Source organism: Schistocerca gregaria, chromosome X, assembly GCF_023897955.1.
Source record: "Schistocerca gregaria isolate iqSchGreg1 chromosome X, iqSchGreg1.2, whole genome shotgun sequence".
NCBI classification, from domain to species: Eukaryota; Metazoa; Arthropoda; class Insecta; order Orthoptera; family Acrididae; genus Schistocerca; species Schistocerca gregaria.
The window spans coordinates 340,846,077-340,869,205 of NC_064931.1; positions in this window are offsets into that span (position 1 = coordinate 340,846,077).

Genomic DNA, 23,129 nt, shown 5'->3' on the forward strand with positions numbered 1-23,129 from the left:
AGTTTTGGACGGATTAAATAAAAGGCTGCGAACGTTAGGTGTTTTCTTTGATTTAACGAAGGCTTTTGACTGTGTTGACCACAAAATATTACTGCGGAAGTTGGACCATTATGGAGTAAGGGGAGTAGTTTACAATTGGTTCGCCTCTTACTTTAAGAACAGAAAGCAGAAGGTAATTCTCCGCAATATTGAGAGTGGTAGTGATGTTCAGTCCCAATGGAGCAATGCTAAATGGGGCGTTCCCCAAGAGTCGGTGCTGGGGCCACTGCTGTTTCTTATTTATATAAATGATATACCTTCTAGTATTACAGGTGATTCAAAAATATTTCTGTTTGCTGATGACACCAGCCTGGTAGTGAAGGGTCTTGTGTGTAATATTGAAACATTATCCAATAACGTAGTTCATGAAATAAGTTCATGGCTTGTGGAAAATAATTTGATGCTAAATCACAGTAAGACCCAGTTTTTACAGTTTCTAACTCACAATTCAACAAGAACTGATATTTTTATCGGACAGAATGGGGATATTATAAGCGAGACGGAACAGTTCAAGTTCCTAGGCGTTCGGATAGATAGTAAGCTGTTGTGGAAAGCCCATGTTCAGGATCTTGTTCAGAAACTAAATGTCGCTTTATTTACCGTTAGAACAGTATCTGAAATAAGTGACATTTCTACACGAAAAGTAGTCTACTTCGCATGTTTTCATACGCTTATGTCATATGGTATTATTTTTTGGGGTAATTCTTCTGATTCAAAAAGGGTATTTTTGTCTCAAAAACGGTCTGTTCGAGCTATGTGTGGTGTAAGTTCGACAACCTCTTGTCGACCCCTATTCAATAGTCTGGGAATCTTGACATTGACTTCACAGTATATATTTTCTTTAATGTCGTTTGTTGTTAGCAATACTAGCTTATTCCCAAGAGTTAGCAGCTTTCACTCAGTTAATACTAGGTAGAAATCAAATCTGTATGTGGAATGCACTTCCTTGACTCTTGTGCAGAAAGGAGTGCAGTATTCTGCTGCATCCATTTTCAATAAGCTACCACAAGAACTCAAAAATCTTAGCAGTAGCGCAAACACTTTTAAGTCTAAACTGAAGAGTTTCCTCATGGCTCACTCCTTCTCTTCTGTCAAGGACCTCCTGGAAGAGCTAAAAAAATAAGCAAATTGCAGTGTTACATTGTTGATTTTCTTTATTCAAACTTACGACTTGTCGCCTGAATATGTTTCTTATATTTCATTTTATCTGTTTCTGCAATCGTTTTATAATTTCATGTATTGACTCGTTCCATGACCATGGAGACTTCTCCTTAATGTGGTCCCACGGAACAATAAATAAATAATAACCACCAGTATGCCCGAGGAACCGTTCACCATTTACACTCCTGGAAATTGAAATAAAAACACCGTGAATTCATTGTCCCAGGAAGGGGAAACTTTATTGACACATTCCTGGGGTCAGATACATCACATGATCACACTGACAGAACCACAGGCACATAGACACAGGCAACACAGCATGCACAATGTCGGCACTAGTAAAGTGTATATCCACCTTTCGCAGCAATGCAGGCTGCTATTCTCCCATGGAGACGATCGTAGAGATGCTGGATGTAGTCCTGTGGAACGGCTTGCTATGCCATTTCCACCTGGCGCCTCAGTTGGACCAGCGTTCGTGCTGGACGTGCAGACCGCGTGAGACGACGCTTCATCCAGTCCCAAACATGCTCAATGGGGGACAGATGCGGACATCTTGCTGGCCAGTGTAGTTGACTTACACCTTCTAGAGCACGTTGGGTGGCACGGGATACATGCGGGCGTGCATTGTCCTGTTGGAACAGCAAGTTCCCTTGCCGGTCTAGGAATGGTAGAACGATGGGTTCGATGACGGTTTGGATGTACCGTGCACTATTCAGTGTCCCCTCGACGATCACCAGAGGTGTACGGCCAGTGTAGGAGATCGCTCCCCACACCATGATGCCGGGTGTTGGCCCTGTGTGCCTTGGTCGTATGCAGTCCTGATTGTGGCGCTCACCTGCACGGCGCCAAACACGCATACGACCATCATTGGCACCAAGGCAGAAGCGACTCTCATCGCTGAAGACGACACGTCTCCATTCGTCCCTCCATTCACGCCTGTCGCGACACCACTGGAGGTGGGCTGCACGATGTTGGGGCGTGAGCGGAAGACGGCGTAACGGTGTGCGGGACCGTAGCCCAGCTTCATGGAGACGGTTGCGAATGGTCCTCGCCGATACCCCAGGGGCAACAGTGTCCCTAATTTGCTGGGAAGTGGCGGTGCGGTCCCCTACGGCACTGCGTAGGATCCTACGGTCTTGGCGTGCATCCGTGCGTCGCTGCGGTCCGGTCCCAGGTCGACGGGCACGTGCACCTTCCGCCGACCACTGGCGACAACATCGATGTACTGTGGAGACCTCACGCCCCACGAATTGAGCAATTCGGCGGTACGTCCACCCGGCCTCCCGCATGCCCACTATACGCCCTCGCTCAAAGTCCGTCAACTGCACATACGGTTCACGTCCACGCTGTCGCGGCATGCTACCAGTGTTAAAGACTGCGATGGAGCTCCGTATGCCACGGCAAACTGGCTGACACTGACGGCGGCGGTGCACAAATGCTGCGCAGCTAGCGCCATTCGACGGCCAAGACCGCGGTTCCTGGTGTGTCCGCTGTGCCGTGCGTGTGATCATTGCTTGTACAGCCCTCTCGCAGTGTCCGGAGCAAGTATGGTGGGCCTGACACACCGGTGTCAATGTGTTCTTTTTTCCATTTCCAGGAGTGTAGTATTATAAAATACACACCTTTCCCTACTGAATACATATAAAAGAAACGAAACCTCGAACACTGCTACGTCGCAATCACGATCAAGTCAAAATCCGAAAGTCCGTCAGTGCAGTACAGGATGGCTCACGAAAGACGCTCGGGAAGAGTCCGCGGGTCACAAGGCGTGCGTGCCGGCTGTTGCGGCTGCGTCTGCCGGTTGACGCTATGCGTAGTTCTCGGACACCAATACTTTGCGCGTGCCCCCTAACTGTGCGACTGAGTGTAATGGTGTATTCTTTTGAGTTGTTTTGTCATGTTTAATCGCTTCAAATTTTGTTGCTAGATGTCATTACTTCAATCGCGCCGAGTCCGTGGCTTTCCCTTCTCGAATGTCGCTGGGCCCCGCCCTCAACCAGAAGCATGCGTCTTTTCTACACTGGACGATTGAGTATTCGGGTGTTTTGTTTTGAGTTTCGTGTCGAGTACCTATTCGGTGTCGTATACACGAAGGATCAACGAGTGTTTCTTGTGTTGAACTTTGCAAAAACAGAATCGTATGTGGAAAGTCGGTTTGAATTCATACGAAAATGTCCCGATGTAGATGTTCCCAATGATTAGACGATACGTGGATTAGTGAAAGTTTTCATGAGACTGGATCTGTGTTACACAAACGAAATCCTAGAGTACCTAGTGTTTTAACCGAAAATAAATTAGATGAGAGAGGGCAGGCCTTGTAAAGAAGTGCGAGAAAATCTTTGCGCCGTTTGGCATTTCTCACTGGTGTGTCAAGAGCATCTCCTCACAGAGCTGTGTACAAAGTTAAATTGAAACTATACAAAATAACGGTAGTGCATCAACTGAGGAACTATTATACTGTTGCTCGACGACGTTATTGCAACTGGTTGTTAGTCTTTGAACGATGGGGATGTTGATGCTGAGATGATTTTATTTCTGATGAAGTTTGGCTGCACTTGTCAGGGTACATAAATTCTCAGAACAATCGACGTTGGAGCTCCGAAAATCCTCAAGAATTACATCAACAACCTCTTTATCATGAGAAAACAGGTATGTAGTGTGCAATTAGTGCAAGACGAATTATTCGAACAATATGCTCTGACAGGTATGTGAACAATATATTGCATCCTTTGTTTTTTCGAGAACTAACATCTAACGAATAGATGTAGAGTTATTTCATGTGGTACACTACAAGACTACACATCATAGATGCCCAGTACGAAGTGTTTTTGATGATAGGATAGTTGACTGGCCTCCTCGCTCTCCAGATCTAAATCCATGTGATTTTTATCTTTGGGAAATGTTAAAACACAAGGTGTTTGCAACCACACCCCACACGCTCGAAGAATTGGAAGACAGGGTTTCGGCTAGTCATTTCCCAGATTTCGGCAGCCGAAATTCGTGTTCAGGAGATGTCAGGCTGCTCTTGCCACTGAGGGACATCATTTTCAGCACTTACTGTAAATAAAGGTAAACTTAAGTTTTATCAGATGGTAACGTCACAGGCGCCGACTCCATGGGGCGTGAGGTGGCCCGAGCCCCCTCAAAAATTCGTTTAGGGAGGCGGGGGGGGGGGGGCTGATTAAGAAAATTATTAGTTATATTATGCTTTGTAAAATCACAAAATTATATTGGATTTTTTTATTTTCCTTCTTTGACGATAGTTACCTTTTAAAATACATTCAGTAATGAGTTAAAACAAATAATTATTAAGGTAGTAAGCAGGTTTACTGAAAACGAGTGGTGTGAATCATGATAGTGTTACGGTGCTGCGGGCACACTTAGAATTTGTCCCCGTACTCGAATCTTCAGGTAAAGTCTGGCGTCGGCGGGCCAGCGCTGCGGCCGCGGCCACGTGAAAAGGACTGGAGCAGAAGCGCCTGGAACCCTCCGCCTCGCGTCGCCTTGACGCTTCGAGACATTACGGCACCGCGGCGATAAAAGCCCACCCTGATGTCGCAGTAATTCAGTGTGGATAGTTTCGTTCATTGCATACTGCAGACGTGTTTAGTGTTCCGACTTTAGTGTCTAGTGGACTATTTTATTTGACTATATTTTATTCGTTTACTTTTGTCTCTTAGTGTATTGTGAATTAAGTTTGCAGTGGATAAATTTGTTACCAAAATGGCGCGCTTGGAAGTTGATGATACTCCAAAGTCAACCCCCAACAATTATTGTGTCGTCAATTGCTTCGTCGTCTTCAGGCGAGAGCCGTTCACAGCCGAAACCTGGACAGTCCGGTAAGGGAAGATCATTTCAAAAGTACTGGGTGATCAAATATACATAGCTAGAATATGAAGCATCTACCGAAAAAGTTTTTTGCAAAACCTGCAAAGTGGCAGGTACTAAAAATCTATTAGAATTTTCTTCCAAAAAAGAAGATGCATTTATTTCCGTAGGGTTTTCTGACTGGAAAAAGGCTTTGGAAAAATTCCGTCTTTATGAAAATACGTTTACACATAAAGGAGGTGTTCAGAAACTAAATTCTATCACTAATCGAAGTGTGGCTTCCCAATTGAATGAACAGTTAGATAATGATATGAAGAAAGGCCGTTTAGCTCTTGAGACAATTTTTACTACCGTGCAATTTCTATGCCGACAAGGAATAGCAATTAGAGGGCACGAAGAAATAAACTCGAACTTTTTTCAATTATTGGAACTTCGAAAGAATAACATATCTGAGTTTAAAGATTGGTTAGGGCGTTCTCGGTATAAGTGGACATGCCACAATATTCAAAGAGAGATCACTGATCTACTAGGAAAGTCTGTGTTGAGAAAGGTACTGGCTTCAGTCAAGAAGACTGAACATTTTTCTATTATAGTTGACGAAACAAGTGATTCTTCGATTCACGAACAAGTGTCATTTTGTATTCGTACTGTCGATGATTCCTTAACCATCAACGAAGACTTTATTGGCTTATACGAGGTCCCCAACACTGAATCACAAACTTTGTTTATTATTTTAAAGAAATGTTTGCTCGTCTTGATTTGTCAATGGATAACTTCAGAGGACAGTGCTGTGATGGTGCCTCGAATATGAGAGGTAAGTTCAAAGGACTAAAAAAAAGTTATTTTTGGATATACAACCAAAAGCACGTTATGTGCAATGCACTGCCCACAGTGTAGGCTTGGCAATTGTAGACAATCTCCGCCATCTTGCGTCTATGAAGGATATTATGGCTTTAGCCACGGACTTAATAAACACCGTAAGGGAATCCAACAATAGGGTGGAACTTTTCAGAACTTGCGCTGTGAGAGCGCCAACGACCAAGCTGGTCTACGACCCCTTTGCCTGACTCGATGGAATATGCGAGCTTCTAGTATCTTGAGAATAATGAAAAACTTTGCCGTGCTCGGTGGCCGAGCGGTTCTAGGCGCTTCAGTCCGGAACCGCGTGACTGCTACGGTCGCAGGTTCGAATCCTGCCTCGGGCATGGATGTGTGTGATGTCCTTAGGATAGTTAGGTTTAAGTAGTTCTAATTTCTAGGGGACTGATGACCTCAGATGTTAGTGCTCAGAGCCATTTGAACCATTTTTTTACTACAAAGCTATTTACATTGAAGTTTGTGAAACGGTGCAATCTTGCATTACTGGGCGGTTTGCATCAACTGAACACACACAGGTCATTGCAGTTGAACAAGAGTGCTTGGTTTTAGTAAGCAGAGGTGAAACAAATTTGGAAAATACAACTGATTTTTTCAAAAATGACCTAGACATTGAGAGACTGCGCTTACACTTGAATATGTTAGCCGATATCGGTAATGAAAAACAATTGGTCTTAAAAAACATGTGTGGTGTAAGAAAGCACATTACACAAGAGCCTGCAGGTGTAGCAATGTTATGTGAAGCAGTGAAGTGCATTAAGCTTCTCCAAGTAGTTCCAATCACGGCAGGAACCGCAGAATGGTAAGTTAGCGCCCTCAGACGTCAGAAGTCATATCTCCGATCAACAATGGGACAGAAGCGATTGAACAACTTGACTGTTCTTCATGCCCACCGGGATGTTTTTGATGAATTGGATGTCCGACCAGTCATCAACGACTTCATATTCAGTAATTCAGTCAGACGGTCGACATTTGCACCTTTCTAAAGCCACTCTATCCCTAATAATGGCATTTAGAGCAATATTAAAAATATTTATAAAATAGAGAATTAAATACATACATAATGTTAAATTTTCCGTTTCCGAATATTAGTATTAGATTAGTACTATATTACTATAGTACTGTATTAGTTATTTTCAAATACTTAAATATTTTTTGGGTCTAAGACACAATTAAAATCCGATATTTGCATACCTTTTGACTAAAGTATTAGGCATACTCTATTAACTTTATTAAATATATTAAAGCATTAACTTTGAGATATTGTTTTTATTTAATAAACCCCGAGCTTTATTCAAAGTACTCTTAAATTAGCTATTTCACTTATTAATCAAAGTGCTATTACTGTGCAACAGCAATATTTTATGTTTTATTCTTTTAAGGATAGTTTAGGATTTATTTAAATATAATATCAGTCTTTTCAGAACTATATATTCACTGGTCTGCAATAGTCTATAAGCATGATTATTGCTGTAAATGAATTAGCTTTTTACGAAATTACCGTGCGTGTTTGTGTTTTGTTTCTTTTGTCGAGTTTCCCGGAGTGTCGAGTTATCGGGAGTCCAGTTTTCGGGGTTCTAATGTTGATCATATGACTCTAAACTGCTTTAAAAAGTTTAAAACTCACTATTTTTCATCTAAAATTTAGAAAATTTCCCTGGGCAAGACCCTCAGTATGCCCCCCCCCCCAATATTGTTTATAAGTCAGCGCCCCTGGCCGGCCGCCATAGCCGAGCAGTTCTACGCGCTACAGTCTGGAAGCGCGCGACCGCTACGGTGGCAGGTTCGAATCCTGCCTCGGGCATGGATGTGTGTGCTGTCCTTAGGTTAGTTAGCTTTAAGTAGTTCTAAGCCTAGGGGACTGATGACCTCAGATGTTAAGTCCCATAGTGCTCAGAGCCATTTTCAGCGCCCCTGGGTAACGTGGTTTATGCCTAACTGTGGGAAAGCGCGCATTAGTGTCCGAGAGTCGGTCGCGGCGGCGGCCGGCGGATGCGGCGGCGGAACCCGTTGGCCCTGCCGTGCCACCCGCAAGTCCCTCCGGGCGGCTTTCGGAAAACACCCAGGCACGTTTGTTACGAACACCATCTTACAACAAGAACAGAAATGAACTTTTGGGCGGTGGTTCCTGCTCTTTATGCAAACTTCGAATATTATAGAACGAACAAATATTACAAACGTAAGAATTTTCGAGGACCTTCCAGAAATAACAAATATTAACTAACAAATAATTACTGGTTCTCATGTTTGAACAACTGACACACAGTCTGCCTACCAGCGATACTAACTGCAAAGTCACACTTCATGCAGCACATCTCGTGCAATTGCTCCCTCTCCAGGAGACTCACTGTTTCAGATGTTCTCACTGGAGCCGACTACAGCCCCCTAGATCTAGATTTCAACAAAGGTCCTCTGTATGGCAGCGCTGATAGAGCCACGTACTCTGGTCGTGTTGTCACGTCCTCTGCACTAGGATGGGCTTTGATGGCAGCCCTTCCCACCGAACCTTCTCCCAGGTCCAGCGGGTCTTTAGTTTCCTTGAGAAGAAACCCTCATCGTCGATCTGCACCTTAGGAATGTACTTCATATGCAGTGTATGGACGGCGTCTGTCCACTTTTGTCTTCTTGAGGAAGGGTCATAATAATCTAGTTCGAATGTGGCGTCCGACAAGCGATGAAAAATACAATATGATTTACTAACTTTTCGGGTGGTCCCAATTTCTGCACAGGCGTAAAAATCCACATCGAGACCCTTAGACTGTATCTCACTTGTCGGTGCTTAACGCTCTCGTTCTGTCTCTGGGGTCTCCATGGTCCGTATGTGAGCCAGCTGTCTCGCTTCTTAGGTCCTGGTGATGAAGTGTTTTCACGTAGTGATCCTAAATATAGTCTGGTTGAAATGGAAAAAGTGTGACCACTTACGTCTCGATCTCGTGACTATATCGAGGAAAGAACGACGTGAAGCCTGTACTGTCTTGGTTCGCTATGTTGCATGCGAATGTCACGGAAGGCATTATTGTATCCCAATCTCTTTGTTTGACATCAATGTACATCGAGAACATATTTGCCAACTAAAGCATTCTGTGAGGTCATTTGTCTTTGCGTGGTAGGAAGTTCTTTTCCTGTGGGTGATGTCACAACGTGAAATTACCTGTAATACTAGTCTCGATTAGAAAAAAATTTCCACAATCAGAGATCATCACACAGGTTGCTTTGAGTTTCCAAAAGGTGTATTCTGTTCTTCTACAAGTAATCTTGCATTTTCCAGAGCTCTGGCACTCGGTGTAGCCTTGGTAACACTGGAGGAAGTGACATAGACAGATGTATAAGCACTGTCTCTGCTACTGTCTTGTTTTATGGTTAGTGCATGCCAGTCTTTGCGTCTGATACTTTGGAACGTTCGGTATGCTACGTATCTTTTCATGGGGCGGGACCAATGTCGAGTCATACCGGTACTGTTTATAACGAGAGGACATAGGAGTAGGTTGGTGCTGGGAGACAGAGGTGTTGGTGGACACAAATATGGAGATTGGTCATAGTACAAGTTAAAGACGGTGTCGAGAGAAAGAATTGTGTTAAAAGGTCGAGTGTTTATTCATTAATAATTACATTTATTCAGTTTATGCAGGAGCGAGAGTTACGCTTTCTAGTGTGAGTAGAACAGAACTGCATAATTAGAATTTACTTGATTTAACGACCTACAGCAATACAAAATTGTTTTGGTATTCGTGGCCACTTGTTGACAAATTGCCTGTCAAGAAAGCTATAGAAACACAAAAACCGATAATTGTCTGTATTATTTGGCCGACTGTGGTTTGATGATTTTGTTTCTGACGTTTCGCCCACACGAACAGTTGACATTTTCAAAGCTTCGCCCTCCATTTCTGGTGGCGGGCTGGTGCCGAGCTCGTGGCCGCAGACTATCTGTACTTGGAGCGCCATTACCGCTGTCATTCTCCCCTAGTTACCTATAATGGTCGCTCGCTGCAGCATGGGAATCGATCATCCATTCAGCTTAAGGCTTTCCTCTTTCTTGTTGAAACTATTGTCATATTTTGGATTTATATAACTCCCCTGAACAGGGGGGTGTGGTAGGCAAATTTTATTATGTGGTTGGATGAAGAAAGATCGGGTACAGCTTTTATACATTCCATAGTGACGGACAGAATCGGCCGTATACTCCGCAAACACACCGTAAAAACCATTTAGAGACCAACAAAGAAGATCAAAAAGCATCTCAGATTGACAGAGGAGAAAAGGGACCCGCTTGCAATGACCGGAAATATGCCGCATACCACGAACATGTGGAAAACTCAATTTTGGGGTGGCTGGACGATCAGTCAACACCAGGATCACCGAACATAAGTGGCATTTCAGGTTGGGACAGATAGAGAAATCACTCGTGGTGGAACACGCACTGTGTGAAATCGACCACATTATAAAATTCCCCGACACGGAAGCTCTCGTTGTGAATAGAGCTACCATACCTGTAGTTCAAGAAAGCTATAAACATCCAAAAAGTGATAATAGCTTCAACAAAAAAGAGGAAAGCCTCAAGATGAATGATTTCTGGATTCCCGTGTTGCAGCGAAAGACCTTTGCAGGTAGCAAGAGGAGAGCCAAAGCAGTAATGACCACGGACTAGCCCTCAGACGCTGGCGCACCGGTATACATAATCTCGGACCGCGAGCACGACTCCAGTTCACCACCAGCAATGGATGGTGAAGCTTTGGCAATGACAGCCACTCATACTGGCGAAACGTCGGAAAAATCATCAAACCGACGTCAGGCGAAAAACTCGAGACAGAAACCAACCGGCAGTTTAAACTGTAGGAGATAGTAGAAAATATAGCCTAGCAATTGATGTTGATGAAAACATTATGGTCAGTTAAATAGTGAGGTCTCTGGAGTGACTGTTCACCAGCGTGGATTGTAAACGTGTGGGTGTGAAAGGCACAGCTAAAAATTCTCATTGTTGGGAACCAATAAACCAAGTTTATAGCCGGCTAGGGTGACCAAGCGGTTCTATGCGCTTCAGTCTGGAAGCGAGCGACCGATACGGTCGCAAGTTCGAATCCTGCCTCGGGGGTGGATGTGTGTGATGTCCGTAGGTTAGTTAGGTTTAAGTAGTTCTAAGTTATAGGGGACTGATGACCCCAGAAGTTAAGTCCCATAGTGCTCAGAGCCATTAGAACCAAGTTTATACACATAATGTTGTGTTTTACAACACAATCTGATCACATGTAATTTCCAAGTCTATGGTCACTCGCATGTCGCTAGCAATTAGCTAGATAGTTCATTTTCTATGTCAGGCGTGATCTGTTGTAAGCCATGTCGCTTCAAAGTTAGATCTTCAGCTAATAGGAATATGGTAAGGCAATTAATATTTCTAAGAGAGAGCTTATTATATGCAAACTAGGTTGACACTGAGCATCGTGTCTGGTGGGAATGATAGTAAATGAATTTTCTATTTACAATCGCTCCCATCAGCTACTGCATCGAGTGCCAACTTAGTTTCCCTGAGTAGGAGGACAAGGGCGGTGCGGCCAACTCTGTATTGATGACAAATGTATTCAAGATGTCGGATCCAATATGGAGGCGATAGATATGGCAATGTCACAATAACGTCATGAGGGGAAGTTCAAATTTTGGTGGGAAGATAGGTTAATTGGGCTACCTTCAATAACCTAACCCCCTGACCTCCCCCCCTCCCCCCCCTCCCCATCCCCTACTTTCCCCCAGAAAATGGTGGGAAGTTCAAATTCCAGCAGGACAATGCAACACACCAATGCTACCTACACTAACCGAAGAAAACGGCGGGAAATAGGTCACTTGGGCTACATCCACTAACCGAAGTCATCCGACCGCCACGTCTTCCTAGTATTGGGCAGGAAAAGGACTCATCCTGTGCTGGATAGGATGGACATAAGTCTTTATTTTTAATATTTATTTAAACAAATAGGGGCAGTACATCCATCCAGTGTGTTCACCACAAAGTCTGGATCCAACTGACCTAGTACACAGTACTGCCACCAGACGTGACGTAATCCAAGATGGCGGTGTGGAGGGGAAGATGGCGGGAAAAAGACAACCTGTTCTGAGCTGTTGTAGAGAGGAAAAATTGTACTTCATTTACTTTGGAACAATTTATTTATGGACAGATTTGACATAGTATATTTATTACACTGATACAAAACACTTGCTCTGACATGCTTGGCGTCACAATACATGGCCTGCAGAACTGCAAACTACTCGTAAATCACCGAAATAATGCACTTCACTTATGTGCAGACACGACAACAACTAGTAAATTGTCAAAATAATGGATGTAAAACGCTCTGCAGACACTAACTATAAACTTTCGAAATAATGCATTGCACAGCCTACAGACCTGAAAACTACTCGTAAGTTACCGAAATAATTCCGTACACTGTTGCACAGACACGAAAACATGGTCTAGGGTATGTTGTCACGGTCTACGATACTCCCCCTGTTGGAAGTTCGAGTCCTCCCTCGGGCATGAGTGTGTATGTCGTCCTTAGCGTAAGTTAGTTTAAATTAGGTTAAGTTGTGTGTAAGCTTAGGGACCGATGACCTCGGCAGTTTGGTCCAATAAGACTTTAACACAAAATTCCAAGTTCCACGAAAACAACTCTTAATCTGCCGGAACAATGCATTGCACAACCTGCAAACCTGCTCACAAAATAATGCAACCAAAACGAAAACAACTCGTAAATTGTCAAAAATTATGCATGTGTAACTCTATACAAACGCTCACAATGCTTAAAAGGCCAAAAATAATGCAGTTCAGATACACTCATTGCATGTAAAATCGCTTTAGAACTATAGTCAAGCGAGACGAATCATCGAACTGGCGCGCCCCCTACAGAACTCCAAGGCGCGCACGTCAGGTGGTGCGCTCACGCCGGTCCCATATGCGAGACGCCTCTGGCCCACATGCGCGTGTTTACCATTGATGGCGCGATACCTCTCTACCTGTGGCTACTGACGTCACAGGTCATGCTACAGAAGCCTTGAAAGGTCTCTGTTGGATGCCTTTCATGTTAATTTCTGAAATATGTTGTCATTTACGGCATACATTCCACTTCTAAATTTACTGTGGTGTTTCTGACTATCTGGGAGGAGACTGAGCAGTGAAGCGTGTTACTTTTACACACAAACAAGAACGATCTGTCACACTACTACACTTTAAAGCACAGTTTATATGTAATTCATATATGCAATTGATGTCACACAGTCTCATACGGAACCTACATCCGCTTTCTTTTATATACTGTATATGGTAAGGTACTGTCACCCCCCTTCCCTTCTGTGTGAGAGGATGAATGAGCAAATGTATTTGCAGTTGCATGCCTGAGGGTAGCAGACGAGCCTGTCTGCTAGAGAACAGTAGGACCAACGTCGGAACAGGTAGCTACGCTTTCTAGGAGCAAAGAGGTTTCTATCCTTAGTATAGTCCTGTCCGTCCCTTGTCATGTTGGTATAGGGAGCCGCCTCTCTGGTCACTTCCGTTTGTATTTGGGAAGCACGCTCGGTAGGAGCGCAGGTCAGTCTGCCCGAGGCGAGCTTCTGAAGTGGTAAGATCTCCGGCTAAGCGCGTGTCTGCTACGTCCGCAGGACAATGGATTTCTTAAGTTCAGCCTAACTGAAAATTTAATCACTTTTATTTCAGGTTTAGCTCTAAAATATCTAATGTTATCTTAAATTGCAACGCAGTGTAATTCGAGTGTGAAGTTCAGAATATATTCCGGTAGTTGCTTTGTCACTACTTTGTGAGTAAAGTGGAAACACGTATTGATCAGTAACTCTAAGATCATCAATCTTAAATGCGAATGTGCGTGAGATTATAACGTCTCGTCTTGACAATATTTTTCAATATAGCAACTTTTCTTTATCTTCAGCCCACGTGGGGTGTCCTTTGTGAGACCACTACCACGTGCTTATACAATTGTTTGACCCATCAGGTTAATAGTGAGACGATAGTAACCAGTTCGAGGTTTTTCTTTTGTAAATTGCTTTTCGATCTAATTTATTTTAATTATCAAAATTATTGTGGAGTTACACTCTTTGTGTAAACAAAGTTGACCACGTGAAGCATGTGGTGTAATCATCAACTATTCTTTCGGGAAGATTTCACAGAGAGTTAGTATGAATTTAGTATACCAGTGTGTGGTAATTACATGACGGACAGGATTGCGCTACGAATGTAACTTCTTTGGGTGGAAATTGAATCAGTTGGTTGTGGTTAATTTCCTCTTGCATATGTTTCAACGTTCTTCGTATGTTATTTTATGAATGCAGTGTTGTATGTAGTCTCCCAATCTTGGCTCCCTATTTGATGTGTTCCGTAAGATTACAAACTCACATTTACACAATCCTAAATAAGGCACCTGTTTAGTTATGAATCAAGTCTAATATGCTGAAATTTCAATGATCAATGTTAAAATAAATTTCCAAATATAAACTGATTTATTTCTTTTTATTTAAATTCTATATATATATATATATATATATATATATATATATCACCGGTTGTCGTATGACTATTAAAAGATTATAATTAATGTTAGTCTGGTTGCGAATTTGGTAAGCTAGACTGGATATCTGGTGAAACAGTTGCTCAGTAATGCAAGGCTAACTTCCCCACATAGCTCACAGCTTTTAACAGGCTATTATTGGCCATCGGCACCGCTTTCATAACAAATTAAGCAACAACATTACAGCCTGTTCCAATGCTTCCTAGAGTAGCACAGGTTGCATTGCCCCTAGCGATCCTAATCGGCCATGCCAACTGCGCCTAGCCGTGCACGCGTGCTTCGCTCTCCAGTGTGGCTCACGCATTGCCGAACAACGACCAGGACCTGTTTACGAAAATAGCCCAGAATAACACCGACTGCATTCTTCCTGATGGTCCTAACGAGACTTCACATGTTCCTTTTCTGGAAATCGTGACGTCTTGCTGCCAACATACGTCTCAGAAACGTTAAACATTCTCACCATTAAGACTTCATCACGTCTGTGCTCGCTCGCGAAAACACCGTTAATCACAAAAGCATTCGTGTTGTTTGGAAAGTGAGCACTATCTAAGCACAGATGGAGGGAAATCAGAACGGTTACACAAACAGAATTCAAAGCACTGTTCTACCGAGGAGAAAAATGGGGGGATGCAAGACTACTGTGATTGTTACACTCATACTCTTCTGTATTATGCACTACCCAAAGAGTCTGACATTCTGGAACCTTCAGGAGGTTTCGAAACAGTGGACTTCCGCTGCCAAGTGAAAGATTCATTCTGGAACAGATATGGTTCAAATGGCTCTGAGCACTATGGGACTTAACTTCTGAAGTCATCAGTCCCCTAGAACTTAGAACTACTTAAACCTAACTAACCTAAGGATATCACACACATCCATCCCCAAGACAGGATTCGAGCCTTCGACCATAGCAGCAGCGCGGTTCCGGACTGAAGCGCCTAGAACCGCTCGGCCACAGTGGCCCGCACATTTTTTTGCTGTATCTTTTCTTCCAATACATTCTCGAACTGTGTCCCAAACGGATCGTCTTTAGCAGACTATATGACAGTGTTATAAACGGCTGTTTTGAACTAAGCAAAGTATGAGATTAACATCGAGCCTCACCACAGCACAACCCCCATCGGTTCAAACACCCGTGCCCGCCACGTAAATGAAAATCGGAGTCCCGACCACGACTGAGGGCCGTGGCGCGCGCCTAGACGTCGAACTTCTCGCTCCACCTCACAAAAGCAGTCACGCATGGCCACCTCTGGCACGGAATCGATAGAAGGAGGACGCAGATATTCAAGATAGACGGTGGCGATGGAAAGCTATACAGCTACCACGACAGCCTGAAGACGGCAGTAGGTCAGCCTGCTAAAAAATCACACTTCCTGTACTACATGAAAGCAGCTGAAGAAGCCACAAATGCTTAAGATCGCATTTCATTGATTTTCCCCTACATATTGACTAACTTTAATAATTCAAAGCGCAAATAGAATCTGTATAAATACATATTTAACCGTATTAGATAATGTTGTAACATACCTGGAGGTAGATTTAAACACCACAGTGCTTTGCTGGGCATGGTCCTACTGGAGGTGATAATCCATTCCTTTCCTCCGACCTTCACACTACAGGAAGTCCAAAAATACTGAAACAACACAATATCATGTCTAAGACATGTAAGAAAATCAACAGCATTTAAAACAGCTCCTAGTCCTCTCGGAATGGATACATAGGGATCTTACGTGGTTTTCAAAGGAATCTTGTTTCATTCTTTCTGAATTTCTCGAATTTTCTCCTTGTGGTCAGTACGCGAGGTGTATGTGGGGGAAAGTACTATGTTGTCCGATTCCTGCTGAAAAGTGCAATGCTATATCGTACTAGCGTTTACGAAACAAATCGTGAGATCCTGTCTCGCCCTGTGTAGATATGAGATTGAAATTTCATTTAAAGATATCGCCGCAACGAAAACAAAAGAAACGCCTGTCAAGAATCATTCCGTGGTGCGTTAGCTATCCCTTCCACCCACCAGGCGGCACGTCATTGTTACCAAATTAATTAAATCGATCATGACAGTCACTATGCGTGGCGAGTAATTTTTTTTTCAGCCCCGGATTACACTCACCAGGTAGGTCAAATGGGAATCCACATAGGGAATACGATGTTCTTTTCGAGGAACGCTATTGAGAACTGACATTTGAAACTGACCACAGAGGGTTTCTACAGCCCACAACACACATTTCACACATCGTATTAAAAACACGATAATAACGACTATATTACCGTCAATCTGCATAAAAGCGGTCTTGAGTCTACTGGCACACACAGGTCGCTGATAGCGATACACTTTATGGTAGAAATACCATCTGCGATTACTGCCATAGTGTACAAAACAGCTACCTTCTCTGGAATTACAGCTTCTTGTTATCGAATGTAAAATGATTTGTGTTTTTTTTTCCGAAATGTGAGCCACTGGCGTGGAAGGTTGTATTCTCTAATGTTATTTCACTTGCCTGAAATGTTTGTGATACACAGGTGCATGACACTTTATTAACCACGCGGAGTGGCAGCGCGGTTAGAGGCGCCATGTCACTAATCGTGCGCCCCCTCCTGATGAAACTAAAAGAAAATGGACTGCCCCTACTTTCGTGGAAAGAGGAAATTTTTTATCATCCACACTCTGGTTTTCTTTTTTAATAGATGCTTGACTATAGGAAATGACTTGATGTTAATTACTAATGTTACAGCCCAGTGCTCAGAGCGGTGTAGTGGCTGAGTTCCTTAGGAGATTGCAGCTGTCCCTTTACACAAAGAACCTGAGGTCAGTATAGCTCTCATTTATCACGGCTTTGTTCTGAAGGATGCCGGTGTTGCACTCTATTGTAGGTGTAGCTTTTGTCAGTGTGGATAATGCTGACTGTCCAGCCACGTGCTCGCGGCGACACATTGTGAATCATTTTGACCATTCTCCGGTTCGAATTCAAATGGCTCTGAACACTACGTAAAATGATTTGTGTTTTTTTTCCGAAATGTGAGCCACTGGCGTGGAAGGCTGTATTCTCTAATGTTATTTCACTTGCCTGAAATGTTTGTGATACACAGGTGCATGACACTTTATTAACCACGCGGAGTGGCAGCGCGGTTAGAGGCGCCATGTCACTAATCGTGCGCCCCCTCCTGATGAAACTAAAAGAAAATGGACTGCCCCTACTTTCGTGGAAAGAGGAAATTTTTTATCATCCACACTCTGGTTTTCTTTTTTAATAGATGCTTGACTATAGGAAATGACTTGATGTTAATTACTAATGTTACAGCCCAGTGCTCAGAGCGGTGTAGTGGCTGAGTTCCTTAGGAGATTGCAGCTGTCCCTTTACACAAAGAACCTGAGGTCAGTATAGCTCTCATTTATCACGGCTTTGTTCTGAAGGATGCCGGTGTTGCACTCTATTGTAGGTGTAGCTTTTGTCAGTGTGGATAATGCTGACTGTCCAGCCACGTGCTCGCGGCGACACATTGTGAATCATCTTGACCATTCTCCGGTTCGAATTCAAATGGCTCTGAACACTATGTAAAATGATTTGTGTTTTTTTTTCCGAAATGTGAGCCACTGGCGTGGAAGGCTGTATTCTCTAATGTTATTTCACTTGCCTGAAATGTTTGTGATACACAGGTGCATGACACTTTATTAACCACGCGGAGTGGCAGCGCGGTTAGAGGCGCCATGTCACTAATCGTGCGCCCCCTCCTGATGAAACTAAAAGAAAATGGACTGCCCCTACTTTCGTGGAAAGAGGAAATTTTTTATCATCCACACTCTGGTTTTCTTTTTTAATAGATGCTTGACTATAGGAAATGACTTGATGTTAATTACTAATGTTACAGCCCAGTGCTCAGAGCGGTGTAGTGGCTGAGTTCCTTAGGAGATTGCAGCTGTCACTTTACACAAAGAACCTGAGGTCAGTATAGCTCTCATTTATCACGGCTTTGTTCTGAAGGATGCCGGTGTTGCACTCTATTGTAGGTGTAGCTTTTGTCAGTGTGGATAATGCTGACTGTCCAGCCACGTGCTCGCGGCGACACATTGTGAATCATCTTGACCATTCTCCGGTTCGAATTCAAATGGCTCTGAACACTATGGGACTTAACATCCAAGGTCATCAGTCCCATAGAACTTATAATTACTTAAACCTAACTAACCAAAGGACATCACATACATCCATGCCCGAGGCAGGACTCGAACCTGCGACTGTAGCCCATTCCCCGGAATTTCGTTGTTGTTCCAGAGGGATTCAGTCTTTCTGAGAAATATGTTTAACAGATTCCAAGAAAGAGTTGCGTTAACGTTATATAAAAGTGTTTTTCATCGCAGAGGGACAGGGCTATTGGAGACATTGGGATTGTGTCTAGTCTGTGTGAGTTTGCTGCCACAGGTGCGCTTCCTAACCATTGGGGGCGGCGTGTGTGGGTTGGGCTGTGTCGCTATATTTCAGATGAACAAGTTGCACTTGGGACTACCATCCTTTTATCTCCTATTGTTTAGTTGACTATACTGGTTTTGTGCCGGTGAAGGACATCACCTCAACGCTAAATGCGACCATTTGAAAACCCTGTCCCCCCCGCCCCCATAGATTAATGGATGGATGGATGGATGGAGGGAGGGAGGGGGGAGGGACGGAGGGAGGGGAGGGATGAGTGGAGGTAAGACGGTCTTGAATTTCTCCAGTTTGTGAGCACCTGTTGAGGAGAATGCACATTCAACTACCGCCCCCTCTGCAGTCTTTTCGGACGATGATTTTCCGCAGTACATGTGTTCCATTACGACCTGTTCATTAGGAGTGTTGGTTTTTTCATGACCATTTCGAAGTGTAATTAGAACAGAGACGTATTTTTTCCATCAGTTGTGGTAGTGTGTAACGGCTTCGGTTACCTGGGCTGCAGGGTGATTTTTGAGCAGCTGTCTGTAGCAAACTCTGACATCAAACAACGATAGATACTGTCCTCAGCTGTATGCTTACTGCTTACAGGTAATACACCTTTCAAATTCCTCTCTGTCCAACACCAGCATCTTGTCAGTTGAACATATTTCCTGCCAAAAAGAATAAAGATAGTACCTTAAACCCCAGTCTTTTTTCCCACACCTTGTAGGTCAATGGTAGAGTCTGTGTGCGTCTGTCACATATTTCGAGTGGTATTGTGAAATCTTTTCCCAGCTGGATAACGCCAGTTGTAAGGTATATTCAGTTTTTGAACTGTATTGCGATTTTAGGGATTCTTTGTGTAGCGCTATGCATACAGTTGTGAAATTAGGCCCAATCTTTATCATTAATTATGTAATTAGGACCGATCTTAATGTCAGTTTCTGAACCAAACTAAGTACAATACACTAACCTAACATCCTTCTCCTGCATCTGGGCAGTTTCCATGCGTTGTTGGTACACTTGGGCTTTCCACCCAGAAGGACCAGGGTTCGAGCTCCGGAAAGGGGACAACCATTTTTAATTTCCCACCTATTCCAAGCGCCTCTGGTGGTATAATTGTGTTAAAAGGTTGCATTTGGGCTTTCCATCCAGGAGTACCAGAGTTCGAGTCCTGCAAAGGGCACAGTCATTTTTAGCTTTCCGCCAGTTCACGAGTAGGGTGTAGGGTGGGATGTCAGTGCAGCCCTTGGACAAAGAAATTCCCGCCAATGGGGTAGGTGGTGGGGAGGGGGAAGTGGTAGGAGGGGCCCGGGACCCACGTGCAGGCTGAGAAAAACACATGACATTATCTGGTGGTGGGCGTGGGCGTGGTTCGGGCTGAGGGTGATCATTGTGGGGGGGGGAGGGTTAACTGATTAACTTAATTAATTTTCATATCAATTTGAAATCAAAATTGCACCAATACCTCCCTCGCCCTACTACTAGCAATCTCCTTCTGACTGCTGAGTTGACTGTCCAATGTTTGTTATTCAATGGTGATTCTGTGTTCCAAGACGACAAGGCCCCTCTTCACACAGCTCGCACCGGGAGGACTGTTTTTTTGAACACAGGAAAGAATTATCGCTTCTCCCCTGGCCACCGCACTTACCGGATATCAATATTATTGAGTCTTTGTGGTGTACTTTGGAGAGAAGGTAGCGTGATTGCTGTTCACCTCCGTCACCGTTACCTGAATCACTGGCTGTGCTGTGTGCAGTCTGTGGCTCGTTTGCATTGTTGTCTGCCATTGTAGTGTTGGGCAGCTGGATGTTAACAGCACATAGCGTTGCGCAGTTGGAGGTGAGCCGCCAGCAGTGGTGGATGTGGGGAGAGAAATGGTGGAGTTTTGAAATGTGTAGGACTGGATGTCATGAACTTCTATATATATTATGAATTCGTTCTTCATTATGTCCAAAAAGTCCTATCTACACCTGCTTTCTGTACTTTTTTCCTATAACTTATCAATGCATTTCTTCCAACTAATCGCAACTTATTCTCTTATATAGTCTACCCCCTCCTAAGCTAACTTAAATCTACTGAGCTCAGCTGCATAAACTAAGGGACGAGGCAATGCAGCAGCACAAAACAATTAACACAAACAGCAATGATAAAAGAATGCAAACTGGCAATGCAAGCAGCATAAATTAGCAAAGCAAAAGCAATATTACAACTAATATAAGGCAATGCACAGCAAACAATAAAAATAAATCAGTAGTAAAACTGGCTTAACAGAGTAATACAAAGTCAAATTCAGTAACACTATGCCTGGCAAACAGCAGCAGAAAATGTAATAACTTATACCTAAACATGACAAAGCTCAAGCAGAAAAAATATTACACTAAAAATGACCATATCTAATACCTATGTCACATCTTAACACTAGAGTGGTGCATCATAAAAAATTACTCTGCAAGAAAGTTAGCAAGTCGTTAAAAAAATTAATTATACAATTCCTGTGAGGGGAAATGTCTATTTGTGTTCCTTCTTTTTTATGAAAGTACATCATAAAATTATTCTTTACTGGGTCTGTAGACAGAAAATAGTTATATTAGTACATGTATTAAATTTTATTTTAACCAATGCTGCAGTGCAGCAACAAACTAGATATTAAACAAAATGAGCATATATATATATATATATATATATATATATATATATATATATATATATATATATATAAAGCAACATATTAAACGTCACTCACTAGGCAAATGGCGTCTCCAAAGGCAAAAAAATTCTCTCAACGAGAAAGACAATAGATGTAAAATGTTTCTCATCGTTTCATTAGGCATTTTAGTAAATATCATATATTAAGAGCTCCACAGTTTAATCATATGTTCTCAAGTTTGAGTGTGTCGTATTTGCGATGCTTTCTACAAAGGAATGTCAATAGCGAGGATAATGGCCTCTTTTTTTTTCCTGTGCCTCTGAAAGCCACACACTAATGGCTTGTTTCCAGGTGGCTGTCGCGCAGCTGGGTGCCCACGACGCATTACGTGCAGGTGGTCACTTAACTTTCTTACCGAAATATTTACGACACCAGTTTCAGCTAAAGTGGCAGTCTCATATAAAAAATTTCACAGGTCAAGAATTTGCGTTACAAATATGTAGAAATAAAATCCTGTAAATATAAGTGTCCAAAAAATTTTCGCCAGCATATTGATACATTCACGCATATACACACATTTCATAACTCTTAAAGTACGATTCTCAGTTTCCAACATCCTTTTGCACAAACCAGAGTCCCTAACCACTACTCATTCCTTGCTTTATTACACATATACATATTCGTAGACACTTCTTCAATGTTTCATCATAATAAATACGTAGCATAATCAAATTCCTCATATAGCATCAGCTTATTGATCATAAACATACCGCAACAAAGTAATACACAACTTCATCATAACATCATAAAACCTCAGCCAAATCTCAAAATCGTCGTCGCTTCCTTCAATAATTTCAAAACCTAAAAAAATTCTCTGATCATGCCAAAAGTGTCATCTACCTCAAATGTACTTTCAAAATCATGATCTCATACCAAATACGACATTCAGAGATCTCATAGTATCACAATGGTTCCGAAAAAATATGAACATTTCACAAAGTACAGACAAAATACAATTTCATAAGTGTGAAGTTATCCAACTGTGTAATTCTGTAAACATCTGTCATTGATGTAGTAAAATAAATATTTGTCTATCTTAGTTAAATGATCAGATAGCTGTGTAATTCTGTGTTAGAGAAATATGGTACCGATGTGTAAAGTTGTATAAGCAAATACCATATTAACTAGGGCTCCTTGTGCTTGCCAAACACATGGTACACAAAGTAGGTGTGTACCCCCCTGAGGATTAATGTAATTATACCCTCAGGTGTTACAGATTACAGGAATGGAGTGAAATGTATCACGAAAAACTTTCTTTGTAATTCAACAATCTTGAAAAATAAATGGTTTAAGTACCAAATTAATCACTCAAATGCGTGCCCTGTAGTGCTAAATGTGCGTTTTGCTGTAAGATAATTCTGTGGAACTGTTGTCGTTCTCTGTAAGCAAAGTTCTGCTGAAGTCAATGTACTTACCTCATCATAAACGAAAGTGAAATGCTTTCCGTATAGATATCGTAGTTATTACGTACCTTACTGTGATCAAGAAAGTACTATAATGTAACGTATTGTTGTGCTACGATAAAGGCTGTCTCATTGTAGCTATACCACAAAGTTACTA